This window comes from Eschrichtius robustus, chromosome 15 (assembly GCF_028021215.1).
Source record: "Eschrichtius robustus isolate mEscRob2 chromosome 15, mEscRob2.pri, whole genome shotgun sequence".
NCBI classification, from domain to species: Eukaryota; Metazoa; Chordata; class Mammalia; order Artiodactyla; family Eschrichtiidae; genus Eschrichtius; species Eschrichtius robustus.
The window spans coordinates 11,755,699-11,778,277 of record NC_090838.1 but is presented as its reverse complement, the minus strand read 5'-3'; the positions used below and the strand labels follow the sequence as shown (position 1 = coordinate 11,778,277).

The 22,579-nt window shown below is 43.2% G+C and overlaps 1 long non-coding RNA gene across 1 annotated transcript; it reads right to left on the bottom strand.

Moving 5' to 3' along the window:
- Positions 1 to 13,903: 13,903 nt before the first annotated feature.
- Positions 13,904 to 21,099, bottom strand: LOC137778082 (uncharacterized). The gene is made up of 3 exons (XR_011076730.1): positions 20,717 to 21,099; positions 18,408 to 18,635; positions 13,904 to 14,216 (listed from the first exon to the last, which is right to left on the bottom strand). It is a non-coding gene; the product is annotated as an uncharacterized lncRNA (long non-coding RNA).
- Positions 21,100 to 22,579: the final 1,480 nt, after the last annotated feature.

The following is a 22,579-nucleotide window of genomic DNA, read 5'->3' as shown; positions in this document are numbered from 1 at the left end:
CTTTTCTGAGTCTCACTTCTTTTATCTAAGATGGAACTGGTGATCCCAGCCCTGCCAACTTCACTGGGAGGAAAAATGCCTCTGAAAATCTTTGAAGATTAAGCGAATACATCCAGGATCTGATATCAAACTATGCCCAAAATAAAGATGGTGTTTATTCCCTGCACTTCTTTGTATGTTTTGAGATCCTGTGATGCATGTGGCTCTAGGACCCTCCCTTCTGCCCCCATCCTATCCTATCCTTGGCTCCATTCCAGCCCTAAAGGAAATCCCCTGAGGCAGGGCTGGAGGAACTCAGGGCTGCTTCTGAGAGAATGGGAAACACGCCAGCCGCACACGGCTTCCCTGGAGCAGAGAACAGAAGGCTCAGGGCCAAGAGGCAGCCCCTTCCTGGGCTTGAACTGCCTGTCCTGCCTGTAGAGGTTCTGCCTGCGTCTGGACTGCTGTGGCAGCTCTAGAGAGCTCTAGAGTTCTCGGAGAGTGCCAGGACCTGCCTGAGAAGCTGATCTGGGTGTCACACTGTAGAACGGCTGACTCCACTCCGCCCTGTTGTTCTCCTAGTGACTCAGTCATTTCTTCCACATGCACGTGTCAAGTTTCTTCGCTTTGCTAGACTCCATGATAGATGGAAAGCCCTTGAGCATGAAAATTGAAGGCCCATATCTCTGGCTTGGCTCCACCACTGACTTGGTAAAGTGGCTTAATCTAGTTGAGCCTCCATCTCCCCGTCTAGACAACCGGGATGACTTTAGCATCCTTCTACCCCCTGCAGACATAACAAGTGTGTAATGTCTGCACAGTGCCTGGCCCCTGATAGGCAGTGAAAGATGGTCATTACCATTCATAGCTACCACCCCACTGGCCACACAGTAGATGCTCAATAAAAATGTAAGGAATGAAAAAGAGACTCCCAAATACTCCCTTCAATTCCCATCTGAATTCCACCCAGAGCCAGGGGTGGGGAGAAATCCAACATATCTGGTGTTTAGAAACGTGACATCCAAAAAATGTCTGTTTGCAAGTCACATTTCTTTCTTTCCTGCAGCTGTCAGAGGCTAGAATTACTTAGGAACCATGGCCAGCTTTTGGGGAGGTGGGTCTGTGGGGGAGAGATCTGCTCAGATGAAAAAGATAACACACCACACAAGTGGCCCCAGCCAGGGATTATGTCATCTGGCCCGGCAGCCTAAGTGAGGAGGAATTTCCCTTGTACCTGACAATAACATTTTTTTCAAAATAAAATATGTTGAGGTTGAGAAGTTTATCTTGGCGGAGCATTGTACCATTAGCTCAAGATTAAATGCATCCTGTCCAAATTCTTTTGCTACTTGTAAGGGGCCTCAGACTCGCAGCCTCCAGATGTTGATTCCACGGAGGCCTCAGGAAAGGAAGCTAATTGTTCTTTGCATTAGATGTGTCCAAACTGGGCTGGGGTGGCTGTCCCCACATACTCCCCAGAACCCTCTTCAGAACCCAAGCCCTCATCCCCCCAGCTACCGGCAGTGTTGCCTCTACTGATGGCTCCCAGCTGAGTCCCTCCTGGACGCTACCCTTGGCTGAAGGCCATTGCCACTCACAAAGTTATGGCCCCCTCCCATGAGGCAGCTCGGTCAGACTGGCTGGTGTGAAGGTACAAACTGCCAGCCCCCTGCTTCAATCCGGGACAATTCTGAAGAGCCACCCCAGCTCCAGATCTCCCTGTGAGATTGGCTGAGGCTTGTTGCCAAGACACTGGAGTTCAACTCCTTCTTGTTAATTGTATTTCCCTCACTGCCCCACAGGGGCTGATTCAGAGAACAGCCACCAACATACTGCACACAAGTCTCCCGCTCAGAGATGCTGGTACCAGGAATGGTTTGAGGAAGCCGATTCTCCTTGGGATTTTGGAGTTTGATCACTCACCGGCCAGTTGGCCATGAGGACTCCATCACTTGCGGTGGAGCCCTGATTGCCTCAGGCATGCTGTGAACTTTGTTAAGAGTTCCATTATGAACTTGGATGGAATATCCATGGAGAGGAATGCACGGGGGGGGGGGGGGGGATGATATTTGAGAGGCTGGCAGGAGGGTAGAACAATGGAGTAAGGTGACTGTTACTGAGAACTACTGATGCATTTGACAAGGACAATGGAAAGCTGAGGGTGATTGATCAATAAGGTCAAGTATGAAAGCCAGAGAACCTTTCTGGTAGCATATGAAGAGACAACCTGCAACGTGCAGGCAGAAGAGGCTGAGTATCAGGTCCGGAACTTAATTAACAGGGTAGTGGAGCACCAGAGATGGTTGAATTCTCAACCCTAGCGCTCCGCTACGCCAAGGTCAGATTGTGCAGAGTGCCTTGAGGCTGCAACACAGTTTAATTCCTCCCTCTGCCCAGTCTCTCTGCTTTCACGTTTCACATGAGTAGTTTTCAAGAGCCCTCCCCAATAATCTTCCTGGACTTTAATCTCACTTTCAGAGTCAGCTTCCCAGGGAAGCCCACACCAGACAGGGCAGAGGTCATATCAATAAGGAGTGTTCACTAGGGGCAGGACAGGAATAAAGAAGCAGACGTAGAGAATGGACTTGAGGACACGGAGAGGAGAAGGGTAAGCTGGGATGAAGTGAGAGAGTGGCATGGACATATATACACTACCAAATGTAAAATAGATAGCTAGTGGGAAGCAGCCGCATAAGCATAGCACAGGGAGATCAGCTCGGTGCTTTGTGACCACCTAGAGGGGTGGGCTAGGGTGGGTGGGAGGGAGACGCAAGAGGGAGGGGATATGGGGATATATGTATATGTATAGCTGATTCACTTTGTTATAAAGCAGAAACTAACACACCATTGTAAAGCAATTATACTCCAATAAAGATGTTTTAAAAAATAAATAAATAAGGAGTGTTCAGATCCCCGCCAGTGGGGTTCGCCGTGGTATTTGGAGTTGATGAATTTTCTTCACTTTCATCTCATGGTCTTTGCCCTTCCTTTTCTCTGTACCTGAAGCACTCTGCTCCTAGGTCTTTCCACAGCCTGTTATTCAGGGCTCGGCCCAAACGCTGCTTCCTCAGAGGCCTTCCCTGACCACTCTGATGCACCCACACCCGCACTCACCCATTACTATTACATCGCCATGTTTTATTTGTGTCACAGCCCTAACAAGTATCTGAAATTGCTCCATTCATTTATTTATTCCAGATCTCCCACTAGAGTGTAAGTTCCATGAAGACCCAGACCCGTGTGTAGTGTCATGCCTGGGTGCCATATAAATATTTTTGGAAGGAAAAAAGAAATGATGAAGGAAGGATGGAAAGGAGAAATGGGGCAAGAAAGAATGGAGGCGCCTGCGTTCAAATTCTGACTTTGGTGAACCTGGAAAGATTCTTTGACCTCTCTCAGCTTTTGATTCCTTTCCTGTCAAAAGGGGATATGAATTATTTTTTGGAATTCAGTGAGATCATTTGTGCAAAGGACCCATTTTTGTAGCTTTTTCCCCTGGAAACTTTAGGAAGTTCTCTTTGGAATAGCAGTCAACTGCTTCTCACTTCCTTTCTCACTCACGTCCCACTCTAACCTCTCAGTTCCCTTCTAAAGGAGAGAGGTCTGGACATTGAAGTTCCAAATGGGAGATGTTGTTAAGTTGCAGGTACGGGAAGGCAGCCCGTTAGCGACGGCAGGAATCTTATATCAACCTTTGATGGTGCGTGTGTGTGGTGTGTGGTGTGTGGGCTGTGTGTGTGTGTGTGTGTGTGTGTGTGTGTGTGGTGGAGTGTGTGAGCATCCGGCCCTCAGGAAGCCTGGCTTGCATCCTGGAATGATCCCATGGTGATTTCCCCGGGAGGGCTGCTCCTGGGCACTGCCAATCAGGAGTATTGCCAGCAGCTCTGATTCTGGGATTTTCCATCTCGGTTTCTACTTTCTTTTCAAAGTCTTTTCCTTTACCTTATTGAGCATTGTAAACAGGATGGGCTTTTTGTTCACTTGCATTTATTGACTCATTTGTTTTACTCTTTTATGACAGTAATAAATAGACTTGGAAAAACTCTGGGCAAGTACAAATAAGCAGGGAGAAATAAAGAGTCAAACCCACTGTGTTCACTGTTATTGATGTTCTCCCAGCAATCTTTCCATACATTTTCTTGAATTTTATTTGGTCACAGAGATATTTATATATAGTTTAAAAAGATGGAGAATATTGGGTTTTGGTAACAACCAGCCGTCTACTGACTCAGTCTTCTTCCCTACCCCGACTCCTATTCCCTAGAGGCAATTATTTTTATTTTCCCCAGCTAGGTCTCTGCTATCTACCCCCATCTGTCTACCTAATATGCTTATATTACTATTTCTTTTCTTTCCAGCTTTACTGAGATATAATTCACATATAACATTGTGTAAGTTTAAGGTGTACAGTGTGGTCATTTGATCACGTATGTACTGCAAACGATTACCACAATAAGGCTAGATAGGCACCTTCATCATCTCACTGAGTTACATTCTTTGTTGATGCTTTTAGATTTTTTGTCTTTTGACTTCTTGGTATGGGAGTCGGGATTCTAGCCCTCCTACTCTCTCCGCCACCACTCAGCTATACACCAATTCTTACCCCTCTCCCTCCACTTTTCCCAATATAGTATATGAATTTGGCTAAAGAAATAATCTTTACCTCCACGTTTATGCCACTGTAAATATGTTTGGGACACAGATATTTTTGTGTACTGTCAATACATTTCCTGTCTTGTATGACTTTTTCCCATTCTTTGGAATTCATAGTTGCCTCATTTTGTTTACTTAGCTTTCTATGTATCTATCTCTAGCTCATTCCAAACTCGCCAATAGAACTGTATTTCCTTAGTATTTTAATTGATGCATTCAAACGCACAAAGTAAGCTATGTCTTTCCTTTTCGTTCCTCGGAAACATCCTTTCTGGAGCATTCCTTCCTCCTGTTCCAATCTGGATTGACAGTTCTTTCATGTTCAGCTGTGTCCTAGGCCTTCTCTTACCAAATTCATGGTCATTCCCATCCCCTATCTCTTGTGTTGGATCCCTAAGTCCTATATGTCTTTTTTTTTTAAAGGGCTTTTAAAAAATTTTAACAGCTTTATGAGGTGTAATTAACAAACAGTAAACTTCACAGGTTAAAATGTACAATTTGATACATTTTGTCATACGTATGCATTTACGAAACCATCACCACAATCGAGATAATGAACATATCACATCTCCATCACCCCCTAAAATGTCCTCGTGTCTCTTTGTAATCCTTCTCTTCTGTCCCTACCCCATCCCCAGGCAACCACTGATCTGCTTTCTGTCACTACAGAGTGGTTGGCATTTTCTAGAATTTTATATAGTTGGATTCATCTAGTATGTCCTTGTTTTTATCTGGCTTCATTTGCTCAGCATAATTATTTTGAGATTTATCCCTGTTGTTGTCTGTGTCAATAGTTCATTACTTTTTTCTTTTTTTTTTTGCTGAGTAGTAGTCCGTTATATAGATGTCCCCAGATTGCTCATCCATTCTCCTGTCAAGGACATTTGGGTTGTTTTTGTTCTTCGGTTATTAAAAATAAAACTCCTGTGAACATTCATGTACAAATCACTGTATGGACATGAGCTCTCTTTTCTCTTGGGTAAATAGCTAGGAGAGGAATGACTGGGTCATAAGAGAGGTGTGTTTGTTGCTGTTATTGTTGCCAAACTATTTTCTAAAATGTTGGTACCTCATTACCTTCCCATCAGCTGTGTATGAGAGTTCTGATTGCTCCACATTCTGGTCAATACCCGGTAGAATCAGTCTTTCTTTTTTTTTTTTTTTTTTTAAGATTGATTGATTGATTGATTGATTGATTGATTGCTATGTTGGGTCTTCGTTTCTGTGCTAGGGCTTTCTCCAGTTGCGGCAAGCGGCGGCCGCTCTTCATCACGGTGCGCGGGCCTCTCACTGTCGCGGCCTCTCTTGTTGTGGAGCACAGGCTCCAGACGCGCAGGCTCAGTAGTTGTGGCTCACGGGCCCAGTTGCTCCGCGGCATGTGGGATCTTCCCAGACCAGGGCTCGAACCCGTGTCCCCTGCATTAGCAGGCAGACTCTCAACCACTGCGCCACCAGGGAAGCCCTAGAATCAGTCTTTTTAATTGTAGACATTCTATTGGATGTTTAGTGGTATCTCATTGTGGTTTTAATTTCTTGTAGACAACCTATAAGTGGGTCTTTTTGTTTTTTTTAATTCACTCTGACAATCTCCGTCTTTAATTGGTATATTTAGACCATTGCTGTTCAAAGTGATTATTGATATAGTTGGATTAATATCTTGGATATATAAGATGTAATACAGCTGGAGCCATATCTGCTACTATTTTCTATTTGTTACCCATCTTCTTTGTTCCTTTTTTTTTGTCTTCCACTATTTTTCTGTCTTTTGTGGTTTTAATCAAGCATTTTATATGATTGCATTTCCTCTCCTTTTATAGCATAACTGTTATACTTCTTTTTACTTTTTTAAGTCATTGCCCTAGAAATTTCAATACACATTTACAACTAATCCAAGTCTACTTTCAAATAACACTAGACTACTTCATAGGTAGCATTACTATTTTATAATAATCAAATAATCTTAATTCCTCTCTCCAGTCCTTGTATCATTGCTGTCACTCATTCCATGTATATATAAGCATGCATAAGCATACGTATATACATAAGCAAACATAATCAAATACATTGTTTCTATTATTATTATGAATAAACCGTTATCTGCTAAATCAATTAATAATAAGAAAAATAACATTTTTATTTTACCTTCACTTATTACTTCTTTGATAATACTCTTTCTTTCTTTTTGTAGATCTGGGTTTTGATCCTTTTCATTTCCATACCAATTTTAGAATCTGCATGTCAATTTTTACACAAAAACCTTGCTGGGATTTTTATTGGAAGTGTGTTGAGTCTGGAGAGATTTAGTGAAGTTTAGTGATAAATTTAGTGGAGTCTTAAGAGGTCTCTTAGGAATATAGAGTCACTGGATCCATGAACCTATGTATCTCTCCACACATTTAGGTCTTTAATTTTTCTCAGCAATGTTTTGTATTTTCAGTTTAAAGGTCTTGTACACCTTTTGTCAGATTTGTCCCTAAGTAGTTAATATTTCTGATGCTACTGTAAATTTTATATATATATACACACACACACACACACACACATACATATCTTTTTTTTTTGGCCATGCTGCTTGGCTTGTGGGGATCTTAGTTCCCCAACCAGAGATCAAACCCGTGCCCCTTGCAGTGGGAGCATGGAGTCTTAACCACTGGACTGCCAGGGAAGTCCCTGTAAATTATAATTTCAATTTCAATTTCTGATTCTTTGTTGTTAGTCTATAGAAATACAATTGATTTTTGTATATTGATCTTGTGTCCTGCAACTTTGCTAGTCTCGTTTAATAGTTGTCGTAACTTTTTTTTTAAGAATTTTCTATGTAGGCCATCATGTCACCCATAAATGGAGACAGTTTTACTTCTCCCTTTCAATCCAGATGCCCTTTAATTCTTTTTCTTGCCTTTATGAAGTAGCTACCACCTCCAGTGCAATGCTGCATAGAAATGGTGAGAGCCTGCAGCGTTGCCTTGAACTTGATCTTAGGAAGGAAGCATTCAGGCGTTGTACGATTTTAATTTTAGGAGTTTGTAGATGCCCCTTATCTGACTGAAGACGTTCCCCTCTATTGCTAGTTTGCCGAGAGTTCTTATCAGGAATCGATGTTGGGTTTTGTCAAATGCTTTTTTTTTTTTTTTTTGCCATCTATTAGAGATGATCATATCCCTTTTTTGGTCTCATTTTGGATTTAGTCTGTTAATATGGTAAATTATATTACTTGATTTTCCAGTGTAAAACCAACTTTGCATTTCTGGGATAAACTACACTGAGTCTTGATATATTATTCTTTTTTACACATTGTTGAATTCAATTTGCCAAAATTTTACTAACAATTGTTGCATTTATGCTAATGAGGGATATGGGTCTAGTTTTCTTGTAACACCTTTGGTTTAGATATCAGTATAATACTAGTCCCATAGAATCCGTTGAGAAATACTATTTCCTCTTCAGCATAGAATCAGAATAGTCTCTTCCTTAAATGTGTATTAGAATTCATCATGAAAGCCATCTGGGCCTGGAATTTCCTTTGTGGGAAAGTTTGTCATTTATTTAAAAGACATAGGGTTATTCAGGTTATCTATTTCTTCTCGAGGAAACTTTGGTAGTTTGTCTTTCTAGGAATTTGTCCATTCATCAATTTGTCAAATTTATTGTCTAGGGTTGTTCATAATATTTATTGTCCCTCTCATAGCTAGAGAATCTGAAATGATTTTCTCACTACCTCACTCATTGCTGAAATTGGCTATTTCTGTTTTATCTATTTTTTTCTGATCAGTCTGACTTGAAGTTTATCAATTTAATTGATCTTCTCAAAGAGCCAGCAATTGATTTCACTGATTTTTCCCTATTATTTATGTATTTTTATCTTTTATTTATTTACTCCTTTATCTCCCTTTCTTCTACTTTCTTTGCTTTATTTTCTCTTTTCTTTTTAGCTTCTTAAGGTAGAAGATGATGTCCTTGAGACATTTCCTCTGTTTTCTAATATAATCTTTTAGCACTGTAGATTTCCAAGTACTATCTTGGATGATATGTTGTGTTTTCATTTCCTTTTAGTGGAAAATATTTTTAGGCTTACCTTGAGAATTTTTCTTTGAACCACAGGTTATTCAGACTTGTGTTATTTAGGATCCAAATATTCTGGACTTTCTAGATCTCTTTCTACTATTGATTTCTAACTTCATTTCACTGTGGTCAAAGAACATACTTTGTAAGACATGAATCTTTTTAAGTTTATAAAGACTTCCTTGTCTTGTGGCCTAAGCTATAGTCTATAGTGGTAAATGTTTTGTGTGTCCTTGAGAAGAATGTATATTCTGCTGTTGGCAGTGTTCTATAAATGTCTATTAAGTTAAGTGGGTTGATAGTGTTATTCAAGTCTTCTGTATCCTTATTAGTTTTATGTTTTCTTGTTTTATAGTTATTGAGTGAGGGTTGTTGAAATCTCAGATTATAATTGTGGATTTGTCTGTTTCTCCTTGCAGTTTCATTAATATTTGCTTCATTTATTTTAAAGCTCAGTTATTAAGCATATGATGTTTAAGATGTTGTGGGGGGTTTTTTTATGCATTGATTTGCTTTATCCCTGATACGGTTCTTTGCCTGAAATAGACATAGTCTGATATTAATATAGCCATTCTAGCTTTCTTTTGATTACATTAGCACAGCATATCTATTTCCCTCTTTTTGCTTTTAACCTATTTGTATCTATATATTTAGGGTAGGTTTCTTGCAGACAGCAGATCATTTGGTCTTGCTTTTTTCCCACTTTTTTAATTGTGGTAAAGTATACATAGGATAAAATTTATCATTTTAGCCATTTTTTTTCCATTATGTAAGTAGTTTTTTCTTTCCTTCTTTCTTTCTTTCTTGTTTTGTTGAAGTTTAGTTGATTTACAATATTGTGTTAGTTTCAGGTGTGCAGCAAACTGATTCAGTTTTACATATATATATCTATATTCTTTTTTGAATTCTTTGCCATTATAGTTTATTATAAGATATTGAATATAGTTTCCCGTGCTATATAGTAAATCCTTGTTGTTTATCTTATCATTTTAGCCATTTTAAAGTGTACAGTTCAGGGCATCAAGTACATTTACAATGTTGTGCAGTCATCACTGCTGTCCATTTCCGGAACTTTTTCATGATTCTAAACAGAAATTCTGTACCTGGTGAAACAACACCTCCCATCCCCAGCCCCCGGTAACCTCTATTCTACTTTCTGTTTGTATGAATCTGTCTACTTGAGGTAATTCATATAAGTGGAATCACACAGTTTTTGTCCCTTTGTGTCTGACTTATTTTATTTAGCATATCCTCAAGGTTTATGCATGCTGTAGCACGTATCAGAATTTCATTCCTTTTTAAGGCTGAATAATATTTCATTGTGTGTATATACCTAATTTTGTTAATCCATTCATCCATCAATGAACATTTGGGTTGTTTCCATCTTTTGGCTATTGTGAATAACGCTGCTATGAACATTGGTGTGTAAGAATCTGAGTCCCTGCTCTCAGTTCTCTCAGGTATATACCTAGGAGTGGGATTACTGGATCACACAGTAATTCTACTTTTATCTTTTTGAGGAGGCACCGTACTGTTTTCACAGCAGCTATACCATTTTATGTTCCCACCAGCAATGCACTAGAGTTCCAATGTCTCTCTATCTTTGCCAACACTTGTTTTTTTCTGTTTGCTATTGTTGTTGTTTTTAAAATATTAGCCATCCTAATGGGTGTGAAGTGGTGGGTCTTGCTTTTTTATCCAACCTGACAAAATCTGTTTTTTAATTAAAATCGATATTAGTTATTTACCACTGTGTAACAAATTATCCCCAAACTCAACAGTTTAAAGCACCAAACATTTTCTATCTCACCAGTTTCTGAGGGTCAGAATCCTGCAGTAGCTCAGCTGAGCAGTTCTGGCTCAGCATCTCTCAGGAGGCAGCAGTCAAGGCTTCCGTCTCTGAAGATTGAGACTAAAGACTCCACTTTCAAGCTCACTCAGGAGGCTGATTGCAGGAGGCTGCAGTTCGTCAGCATGTGGGCTCCACCATAGGACTGCTCACATCATGGCTTTCCTCATAGCAACTGCTCCTGGAGAGAGAGAGAGAGAGAGAACACAATGCCAGCCAGCCTTTTATACACTAGTCTCCTATCGTACACCAAGACATAAGCCTTACCTTGTCTTTACTAAGTCACTAAGCCCAGCCCATTCAGTGGGAAAGGCTTATGATGATGTGAATACCGGCAAGTATGTCTCAATGGTGGCCATCTTGGAGATTGTCTAAACGTCTCAAGGTATTTAGACCATTTATATTTAATGTGGTTATGATGTGTTTGGATTCAAATCTATCATCTCACTATTTATTTTCTATTTCTGCCATGTGTTCTTTGTTCTACATTCCCCCCTTCTCCACATTCTTCTGAATTCATGAGGTATTTTTTTATGATTCCATTTTAATCCCTTTGTTGGTTCATTAGGTATAATTCTTTGTTGTGTTATTTTAGCAGTTGCTTTATAGTCTATGTATACATCTTTAACTTTCTACGGCTACCTTCAAGTGATATACTACTTCATGTATAAGAATCTTACAACAATATATGTCTATGTCTTCCCCCTAAGCCTCTGTGATATTATTCTCATGCATTTTACTTCTATATATGTTATCAACTTCACAACACATTGTTAATATTTTTACTGTAATTGGTTTTATTATTTAAAGAAATTTCCATGATAATAATTATAATAGTCTGTATATTTATCCATGAATTTTATTTATGTTAGGTGCTGGATAGTTTTCCATTCCTAAAAATATTCTTGAATTTTGTTCTGGGTTGAGGTTAAATTACATGGAAATAATCTTTTTGGTTTTTGTTTTTAATCTTTGGTGGCCTGGAACAAAGCAATGGTTAGTCTAAGGCTAATTTATCCCCCAAAATCTGAGACAAAACACTTTTTTGTATTTAGCTGATGCTTCTTGAATTGTGAGATTTTGCAGTTTGACTGTTGGGAACAGGCAGTAGTCCCAGCAGTGTTTCCTCTAATCCTTTTAATGGTTCTTTCTCTGACTGTGGGTACTTTTCTCACCCATGTGAACTGATAGGTACTCAGTTGAATACTTGAGGGCATCAACCCTTTTCAGATCTCTGAGGTTCTCTTTCTGTGCAGCTCTCTTTACTCAAGTATCCCATCCTATAGATGCCAGCTGCCCTGGTTTCCCCAGACATCCTGCTCCATCTCCTCAAGGAAACCTCTGGGTTCTGTCTCATTGACCTTCCCTGCACTACAGGACTCGATTTATCTCCCATCCCTCAGAGCTTACTGGCCTCTGTTCCCTGGTGTCCAATGTCTTGAGAGCCATTGTTTCATATATTTTGTCTGGTTCTTTGCTTGTTTCAGGTGGGAGGGTAAATCTGGTCCCCATGACTCCATCTTTGCCATGTTCCACATCTTTTACTTTCTTAACTCTCTCATTTTGGTGGAGTATATTCTGCAGTAATTTCCCAAGGAAGGATTTGTGGGAGATAAGTTTTTGAGATCTTTCAAGTCAAGTCTCAACTTACATTTGACTGATATTTTGGATGAGTATAATGTTTTATATTTGGAAAATATTTTCCCTCAGAATTTTTAAGACACTGCTTTCCTGTGTTTTTATTTTCTGGTTGGTTTTTTTTTCCCAAAAACTTTTAGGATATCCCTTTTATACCTACTATTATTAAATTTCATTACTTTTTTTTTTTTAATGCTTGGAGGATACTTTCTATTTAAAAAAAAAAAAAAACAAACATATCCCTTAGCTCTGGGAAATTTTCCTGTGTAGTTTCTCTGAAAATTTCCTTTGGATTTTCTAAAGTTGAGATAAGGGTCTTCTGATTGGTTTGGGTTCCCTTTTAGAAACTGTTTTGACTTTTCCATCATACTAGAGGCTTTTTAAAAAAAATCGGGTGACCTTTGGCTGTATAACCATATTTTAAAACAAGGCCCTTGATAGCTTTGTGTGCGTGTATGGAGTTTGCTGAGTGGTAGGCTTTGTTATAATATGATCAGGTGGGGACCTGACTGGCTCTCTGGGTGAACTTTCAAATGTCAGTATTCACAGATTTTTTTGTTTTTCTTGTTTTGGACAATCAATTTCTGCAATGAGAATTTCTCCATTTTCTTGCCAAAATGTGCCTGGGGTGATTGTAAGCTGAGTACCACCATTTGGAGAGTCAGGCAGAGAGAGGAGCCCAGGAGCAGGGATGGTACCACTCTGCATTTGTGTTTACTTTTACTTTGTCCTCTTGCTTTCAAGACCAAACATCATCCTGTCCTCAGCCGTGCCTAGTGTCTCTGAGATGATATCCTCCTCAATTTAATTAGTTTAGGGAGTAAACTTTCAGCATTCTGCCAAAGTGGGTGCATGAGGTATGGGAGGGCATCTGGAGGTTTAACTGCTCCTTATGAAGACTTTTAGCTAATTCTCCAGTTTTTAGCCCTATTCTGAATCCTCACCTCCAGAGAAATCTGGGGCTCCCCAGATGGGGCTTTTCCATAGTTCTAGGGCTCGTATCCGCTTCTTTCTAGTCAGTCTACTGAAAAAAGTTAGATTCCCTTCTCCTCTCCCCTTTCAGTGAGATGCCATTAATCCATCTGTTTTTATGCTTTTAGAACTCCGTCGACAGCTCTTGTTTGCTACTCTCTCCTCTCTAGTTTACTCAACCTACTGAAGAAAGTTAGATGATTCTTCTCTCTGCCAAGTTAGTTACCACAAATGCATCTGTTTTCCAGCTTCTGAATTTTGTGGCTAACTCTGTTTGCTGCCGTCTCCTCCCCTCTCCCCTTTGTCCTTGCGGCTCATGCCTTTTGCATTCCTTTACTATCATTTTAGTGGGATTCCAGGAGGGAGTGGAGATAACGTGTGTGTCCACGGGGCATTCACTCGAAAGAGAAGGCACGGGTCCAGGCAATCCAACAGCAGACTGTGGAAACCAGTGGTGATTGGGCAGATCAGAATCCACTCCCTGCTCGCCAGGGCTTGCTGACCTCCATGGACCAGTCAGGACTCGTTCCAGGAGAAGCAAGGTAGGGACAGCAAATGTACCACTGAAACAGCTGGATCATACGTCACCTAGACATAGCTGTAGGGATTCATTCAGTTTATTCCCAACGCCTGCACTGGCAGCTCCTTCATGCAAGTCCAGGCCAGCTGACTCCAGAGCCCCTGCTCTAGACCCCTTTGATTTGCTCTAGACCAAGAGAGATCAGAGAAGCAACTTTACCTGATACCGATCCCTCTTTTGAGATGTCGCAGTAGCTTCTTCTCTCCTTGAGCAGCTTGAAGCCCAGTGGCCAAAGCCTCTGCGTCCTGTCCATGTTAGTAGAGGTTTGATATTAAGACCGATGGTGGTGGAAGTACTCACTAATCTGGCTTTTCTGGTGGTGACTCTAGGTGAACAATGGCCCTTTGATCTTCGGAAGCAGGCCACAGACTCCTGCCTGCTCGGAGCTTGGAGCAGGCTGTGGAGGTCAGTTGGAGGTCCTATAGAATCCAGTTTCCCTGGCTGAAGGTTGGCGTGATTTGCATTTCAAAGGCTCCAGATAAACTGCAAAAGAGCACATCAGGGAGAGATTACTTCTAATTCCTAAAGACCGAAGAAAGGCTTGGTCATCGCTGACCACCCAGCTGAAGCCTGTTCAAGAGTGAGATATTAGTGAAAGAAAGATGAAACACAGCCAAGCCCAGGGAAGATGTCAGAGACATGGGAGAAGTGGAAATGAGGGGGAAGAAAAGCACTGAGAGCTACAGGTAGTTAGAAGAAACTTGTTAATATTTTACCTGCATTTCCATCTGCTTTCTTTCATTTCCTATGTAAGAACAGGAAGGGCCTTTCATAATTATCTGGCTGACCCCCCCCCCCCAGTTTCACGAATGGAGGGATTTAGGTCCAGAAGTTCAGATATCTTGTTTATGGACAAAACGGGTGAGGGCTGAGTCAGGATTCGAAGCCTCAAGTCCGATCTCCCAGTCCTGTGTCCTTCCCCGCTACAGTTTAATGGTCTCACTGCAGATAATTCAAACAGGCTTGGCCTGTGTTCTTCTGGAACCCATCACCGTGAGACACAGATGAAGTGGATTATGGGGAAGAAATCGAGAACTATAAGACTGTCCCTTCAATTTCTCTTGCTTTGTGTTTATTCTGGAAGGTTTAGGATTTTCACAGTGACTGTGATCCCAGTACTTATCAAGAGCCTTAAAACTGTGTATCCTTGGGCTTCCCTGGTGGCGCAGTGGTTGAGGGTCTGCCTGCCAATGCAGGGGACACGGGTTCGAGCCCTGGTCTGGGAGGATCCCACATGCCGCGGAGCGACTGGGCCCGTGAGCCACAACTGCTGAGCCTGCGCGTCTGGAGCCTGTGCTCCGCAACAAGAGAGGCCGCGATAGTGAGAGGCCCGCGCACCGCGATGAGGAGTGGCCCCCGCTCGCCGCAGCTGGGGAAAGCCCTCGCGCAGAGGCGAAGACCCAACACACCCAAAAATAAATAAATTAATTAATTAAAAAAAAAACAAACAAAACAAAACTGTGTATCCTTTAACCGAACAAATGCATTTCCAGAAATTTCGTCTCCAAGAATAATTTCGATATGCACCAAGTTTTGGCCAAAGGATTGATTATCTCAATCCTTTTTGATTTCTTAAAGCAAACGTTTGGAAAGAAACATCCCACAGTAGGGGCACAGTTAAGTAAATTTTGACATATTCATATGAAGGACTACCATATAGCTATGAAAGTGGTTTTATAGACTGTATTTGATGAAACAGAAAAAAGCTTTGGCATATAAATGGACAAAAAGTGTTATAGAAGAAAATATAGCATGACTACTCTTTTGGGGTACATAACATATACATGAATACAAAATAACTAGAAGTATATATCAAATTTTAGCAGTAGGTCTGTTGGGAATGGAATTATTGTCTTTTTGTATTGTTTTATATTTTTTACATTTTCTAGAATGTATTAGTTTTGTTTAACATTTGTTAAAACTAATGTATTAGTTTTCAATTAAATTTTTAAAAAACTTAAAGCTTTTTCAGAGTGGCAATAAATTACCAAAGAGTAGAACAAGACAATTTTTACTTTGCTTGGGTAAAAGTGTGGTTCTTCTAAGGGTCAACTCATAAGTACCTCATAATAATTACTCCTTTTACCCATCCTGCCAGGTCAGCCATTTTGCATTTGGCCCTATACTTAGAATTTTTTTCTTAATTACTGAACTGAATTGTTGTGGGTTTTTTTTTTGTGTGTGTGGTTTTTTTTAATCACAGAATAATCCCTATCAGACAGTAGATAAAAGGGCTTTTTAAAGCTTTGAAGCAGAAACAAACAAATCATTAGGTATCTTGGCTTGCAAATTTTAAGCAAAGATACTTATAACTGTCCCCATTGAGAGACTTCAGAACAAAGCCTGCCATATCAATCCTGACAATCTTCGGATGGTTTTACCTTGTAGGTTTCAAACCAAACAGTAAAAAGAATTTACAAGAGGCAGCTCTGACTGTGAGGTCTGAAGTCAACTGTTGTCAAAACAAAACCTGGTTAGTGCACTTGTAGGGTGAGCGTATCACCCAACCCAGGACACTTTTGAAAGTTTAAGGGGTATGGGACATCCCTGGTGGTCCAGTGGTTAAGACTCCATGCTTCCAATGCAGGGTGCGTGGGTTCAACCCCTGGTCAGGGAACTAAGATCCCACATGCCATGTGGCTAAAAACTTTAAAAAAAAAAAAAAAAATTTAAGGGGTGCAACTGTCATTACATGGGGCAACAGGCAGAAACTGGGACGGTTTGGGACAAAATGGGACTTATGGTCAGCCTATGAATTTAGCTTCTTTTTAGACTGTTCTCTTTGAGGGTCTATTCGGGGTGGAGAGTATTGGAATGTGGGACTTGGATGTGCCCTTGGAAGCCAGCCACCAGATTGTCTGATGGGGAAGCTGAGGTACAGAATGAGGAGGAACTAACCCCAGGCCAGAGGCAGCTCCTAACTAATGATCCAAGGCTAAATGCCTTTTGCTGATAGCTTTCTCTCTCTTTTATTTTTTATAAAGTTAACCATTTTATTTATTTATTTTTGGCTACGTTGGGTCTTCGTTGCCGCATGCGGGCTTCTCATCACGGTGGCTTCTCTTGTTGCGGAGCACGGGCTCTAGGCGCGCAGGCTTCAGTAGTTGTGGCACACGGGCTCAGTAGTTGTGGTGCATGGGCTTAGTGGCTCCGCGGCATGTGGGATCTTCCCAGACCACGGCTCAAACCCGTGTCCCCTGCATTGGCAGGCGGATTCTTAACCACTGTGCCACCAGGGAAGTCCCAATAGTTTTCTTTTTCTTTTAGAGTTTAGGACATTTAATTTGTCCCAACAAAATCCTTTTTTTTAAGGCCATGCAGAGGGCACTAAGGCATTCATAGGAGAGAAGGCAGCACACAGAAATAAAGACCTGCCAGAAAGATCTGGCTTTAAATCCCACCTTTGTTTCTGGCTTTACGACTTTGGGGGCACTCACAGAACTACTCTGAACCTCAGTTTCTTCATCTATAAAATTGGAAGGATAGTAACTACTTCATACGGTTGTACTGAGTACCTATTAGCTACTCAAAAAATGTTAACTATCATTATTATTCAGGTTGTACATTGACTTTGTTTTTTAATTGCGGTAAAGTATACATAACATAAAACGTAAATGTAACTTACGATTTTAACCATTTCTAAGTGTACAGTTCAGTGGCATTAAGTGCATTCACATTGTTGTGCCACCATCACCACCATCCATCTCCAGAACTTTTTCATGATCACGAACAGAAAGTTCATACCCATGAAACATTAATTCCCCATTTCTACCCCCTACCCCCTGCCCCCTGCCCCTGGCAACAACCATTCTACTTTCTGTCACTATGAATTTGACTACTTTAGGTACCTGAAGTACGTGCAATCATACAATATGAATCCTTTAGCGTCTGGCTTATTTCACTTAGCATGATGCCTTCAAGGTTTATCCAAGTTGTAGCATGTGTGAGAATTTCTTCCCTTTCTTAAGGCTGAATGAGATGAGATACATGTACATACCACATTTTGTTTATCCATTCATCCCTCTATAGCTATTCAGGTTGTTTCTACCTTTTGGCTATTATGAATGATGTTGCTATGAACAGTGGTGTTCAAGTCCCTGCTTTCAATTCTTTTGCGGGTATACCCCAAAGTGGATTTACTGGACCATACGGTTGTACATCACTATTAAGTGGTATTTGTATATATAACCTTGGACTAACAAAAAGGTTACTAAACCTTTTTGAAGCTCACTGGAAATAATAACTCTCTCAGGCCCTGCCATAAATGTAAGTTACCACAGGCATAGTGACAATACATAATAATGTAGTTTCAAAAAATGTAGTTGGTTGCTCCAGGGCTGTGAACAGGTTGGGGTGACCCAAAGCGTTCGTTCTCATCAGGAGGCCTCACAGAGTGCCTCTGGCTCTTGCAAATTCCTCCAGTTCCAGAGATTTCACTTCCCAGCCCGAACTGCCCCTCGCTTCCCTTCAGCAGATTGTAATCCTGGAAAGTTGTGTTTAGTAATATTTTAAACCCTCATTATTCAAGGAACCCTGCGGTGGTTCCTTCTGAAAAAGCCAGGCTTTGTTGGTGGAGGAAATAACAAGCTCTAAATTACTTGTAATAAATTAGAGCTTTGATGTCAAAAGTCCTGACCTGTATGGAGGACTTCACAGTTTACAGGAGGCTCTCACCTCTGCTAGTCCGAGTCATCTGGTGTTTATGGGGTGGAGCCACGTAGGGAAGCTTTTACACGGAGGAAGGTGGGTTGGGTACTGCAGCAGAAGACAGGACTTCGGAGGACCACAGTCTTGCCTTCAAATTCCTTCTCTGCTTCCAACTCTGCAACCCGAGCTACGTTACTTCTCTCTGGACCTCCGTTTTCCTGGCTGGAGAATGGAGATGGTACCCATCTCATGGGACTGTTGAAAAGATTAAATAAGATAGTGGGCTTAGCACCCGGTAGGGGCTCCAAGGAGCCCATCTCTGCTAAAGCATGAGCACTCCATTCATATGAAATCTCAGAAATCATGTTCTAGAAACTTGTGGTTGTCGGGGGGGGGGGGGGTTGGGGAGGGATGGATGGGGAGTTTGGAATCAGCAGATGCAAACTATTATATAGAGAGTGGATAAACGACAAGGTCCTACTGTACAGCACGGGGAACTCTATTCACTATCCTGGGATAAACCATCATGGAAAAGAATATGAAAAAGAATGTATATATATATATATATATGTATAACTGAATCACTTTGCTGTACAGCAGAAATTAACATAACATTGTAAATCAACTATACTTCAATTTAAAAAACCCCACTAGTTTCAAAAATCAAAAAAAAAAGAAAAAAAGAAATCATGTTCTACAAGTGATCGTTTCTGTGAGATTTTCAGCAGATAAAGTACTTTTCCTGCAGAAACATCAGTAATAAAGGTCTTTTCACAATCCTACATTTATAGCCTTCAAACCACCTCCCTAAAGCAATCCCTGTGTCCGATTGCATTCAGCTCTCACCAGCCAGAGACTTCATTTTGCTGTCACCTCAGAGTGCCCTTATGCCTTTATCACCTGCCCTTTATAACAAGAAAGTCAGGCAACAAGCTTTTAAAAAAGGGAAACTGTGCTCAGCATAATGCAATCTGTGTTTCGTAAGCAAAGGCTTAATAAATGACCCCCAAGATAAAAACCGGAGGTGGTTTTCTACAGCAGGGGGCTGTACCTGCTCCAATCAGTGCAAAGGCAACCTCGCTGCCGTATGTTTAACGCTTATGCAACCTTTACATTCTTCGGATTCCCCCAGCCCTCCAGATAGGCAGTGTCCTACCATTGTCCCCGTTTAGTCCAAAAAACTGAGTTCCAGAGACGTGAGGTCAGTTTCCCCAGGAGACTCAGCTGGTAGGTGGATGAGACGGTGACTCCTCTCTCCGCACCACGCCTGTGTGCCCCAGAGCTGGGGGTGTTCCTACCAGGCGGCCCCTCTTTCCTGCCCCTCTGTCCCAGGGCCAATCTAGCAGCTTCCAGTGGGGGACCAGCTTCAGGCAGTGACAGGCCGAGGGTGGAGGGACCCCTCCCGGGGGCTGGAGGCTAAGGGCTGGGCAGGGAGGGCTCCTCCAGGAAGAGACCCCTATTTGTGGAACCAAGCAGATCCCGAGTTCGTCAGCAAGTAATAACCGTCCTTCTGGATCTTTCAGGGGGCCAATTGTGCAGCACCTGAGGAGATAGCCAGCCTGCCTACAGGCCTGAATGGAATTCCTCGGTGTGGGAAACAGCCTGGAGATCAAAGCACCCTTATCTCTGGCGAGACAGCTGAGATTTCCAGGGTTCCTGCCCCTTCCTCTGGGCTTGGCTTGTCCTATGCCCCTGCTCCCCCCGGGACCACCATCTGGGCGCACAAGCCTGGAGGGGGCAGGGCTCACAGACCAGCTGGTCCTCCACCCCGGCACATACTTGGTATCCCCTCAACACTTGTTGAATAAAGGACGGGTAGCCCTCTGAGCCTCAGCTTTCCCATCTGTGAAACAGGGATAATAATAGTACTTAATTCAGTTCCACTCTGTGTATCGAGTGGGAGAAATCAGCGAGCAGCCTGGGAATACGGAGACCATCCAGCGGGTTAGTAGCTATCATTATTTTGGCTGTGGTTAGTGGAGGAGAGAGACCTCTGTCTTCAAGGTGTACCGGGAAGGCCTCCTGTCTCAGTGAGCCTGGGACCGGGCCTCCGAGGAAGATGGCCTGGGACCATCGAGAAGAGGGAACGATGGCATTCCAGGTGGCGGAACCACGGGGGCAGAGCTGACCGTGTGCGCTGAGCTCGTCCCGGCTCTGCATGCAGAGCAGGAGGGCTCAGCCCACGCCCACACCCCACCCCCCGGCCCTGCTGCCGCTCCTCCTGGCGCTCGGTTTGCATCACGGGAGTGAAAGTGTACGCACTTCTCTGGTCCTCCTCAAACTTCCTGCGATAGAGAGGCCAGGACAGGAGTGAGAGCCGCGCTACCTGTGCTTACCGTGCCTGTGACTCTCCCGCGGCTCTGGTAAAGATGCACGTCTGATGCTGCAGGTCTGCGGTGGGCCTGGGACTCTGCAGGTCTCACAGCTCCCACGGGTGCCGAGGCCTCTGGCCCTGGTTCACGGACCACACCTTGCGTAGCTGGGCTGGGGAGGCCCCTAGTAAGATTCCTGGAGCTCCTGGCTCCCGGGAGGACCCACGGCTGGGGGGGAAGTGACCCTTGGCTGCCTCGTGTGTGTAAGCACAGCTGTGTGTGTGTGTGTGCGTGTGTGTGTGTGTGTGTGTGTGTGCTTTCTATTCCCCATCTATCTCTCTGAGTCCACTCCTGTTTGTCTGGGTGTCTGTCTCTCTGGCTCCGTCTGTGTGGGTCTCTCACCGGGGTCTCCACCTGACTGCAGGGTGCTCAGGCCTCAAATGCCGTCTGTCCCTGAACCTGCCTGTCACAGAGCCCTTCTGGGTTCCCGCTGATGATGGGAGTGTCACGTGGTGGGAGAGGAGCTGAGTGCTGACAGCTGGCTGACAGCTGGTCACAGCTGGGGACAGCTTGGGCAGGCCCAGGCGTGGGAAAACACAATGCAGGCAGCAACAGCTGGGAAGAGACCACACTCAGAAGACGGGCCCACAGAGTGCCACACAGCGTGCGAAGGGCAGAGCCCGAGCCCTCACGCCTGCCAGCCACTGTTCCAGGAATGAGGCCCCCACACAGGAGGGCCCTGGGGCTGCCCCGCTCCCGCCATTCCCGCGGCCCTGCTCAAGGGGGCTGTCCCGTCTTGGGCCTCACGCAGATGGTCCGGCTCCTGTTCAAGCCGAATGTGGATTTTATTTGGTGGGTTCACGAAGGGTAAGAAGGAGACATCTGTGTATCTCCACGAGGACGCTTTCTTGGAAGCTCTGTGTGTGTGTTTGAGCGTGCAGGCTCGGGGCGGGGGGGGCGGTGCTGAAGGAGAGGGGTGATGGTGTCAGAGAGCTGACATTTCTAGAAAGCTAAGGGCCTATCATGACAATCAAATGGGTGAATACAGAGCTGGTAAACGAGAGAGAGCGTGAAATATAAACCCTGGATATTGTCATCGTTATCATTATTGCCTCTTTAAACGTTAAAGTTTTACTCTTTCCAAGGAACTCCCTGGCGGATCAGTGGTTAGGACTCGTTGCTTTCACTGCCGTGGCCCCCAGCTTCAATTCCTGGTTGGGGAACTAAGATCCTACAAGCTGCGAGGCCAAAAAAAATGTTTTTATTCTATTCATTTCGAACAGAAACGATTCTAAAATATGCTACAAATGTCCTTTCTTTTTATTTATTTATTTATTTACTTATTTATTTAATTTATTTTGGCTGCGTTGGGTCTTCGTTGCTGCGCTCAGGCTTTCTCTAACTGTGGCGAGTCGGGACTACTTGCAGTGTGCGGGCTTCAGTAGTTGTGGCTCGTGGGTTCAGCAGTTGTGGCTCGCGGGCTCTAGAGCGCAGGCTCAGTAGTTGTGGTGCACGGGCTTAGTTGCTCCGCAGCACGTGGGATCCTCCCAGACCAGGGCTCGAACCCGTGTCCCCTGCATTGGCAGGTGGACTCCCAACCACTGCGCCACCAGGGAAGCCCCTGCCCTGCTGTCTTAATCCAGCAACACTGAGCTAATTAAACCAAGAGCAGGCGCTGCTGCTGGAAGAGGCAAGGCACAGAGAGATCTGGGCTGCTGGCACCCACCACCCTGCCTTGAAGTTCCCGGGGTCCCTCCCTTACTCCAGGCTGTCTGCCAAGACTGACTGTGACCTCCCCTAGTCACCCCCTCTTAGTTTGCTACTGCTCACAGCTCAGCTAGAGAGAACCAGGGCTGCCAGACCTGGCTGCAAAGTGAGAGGTAGCGG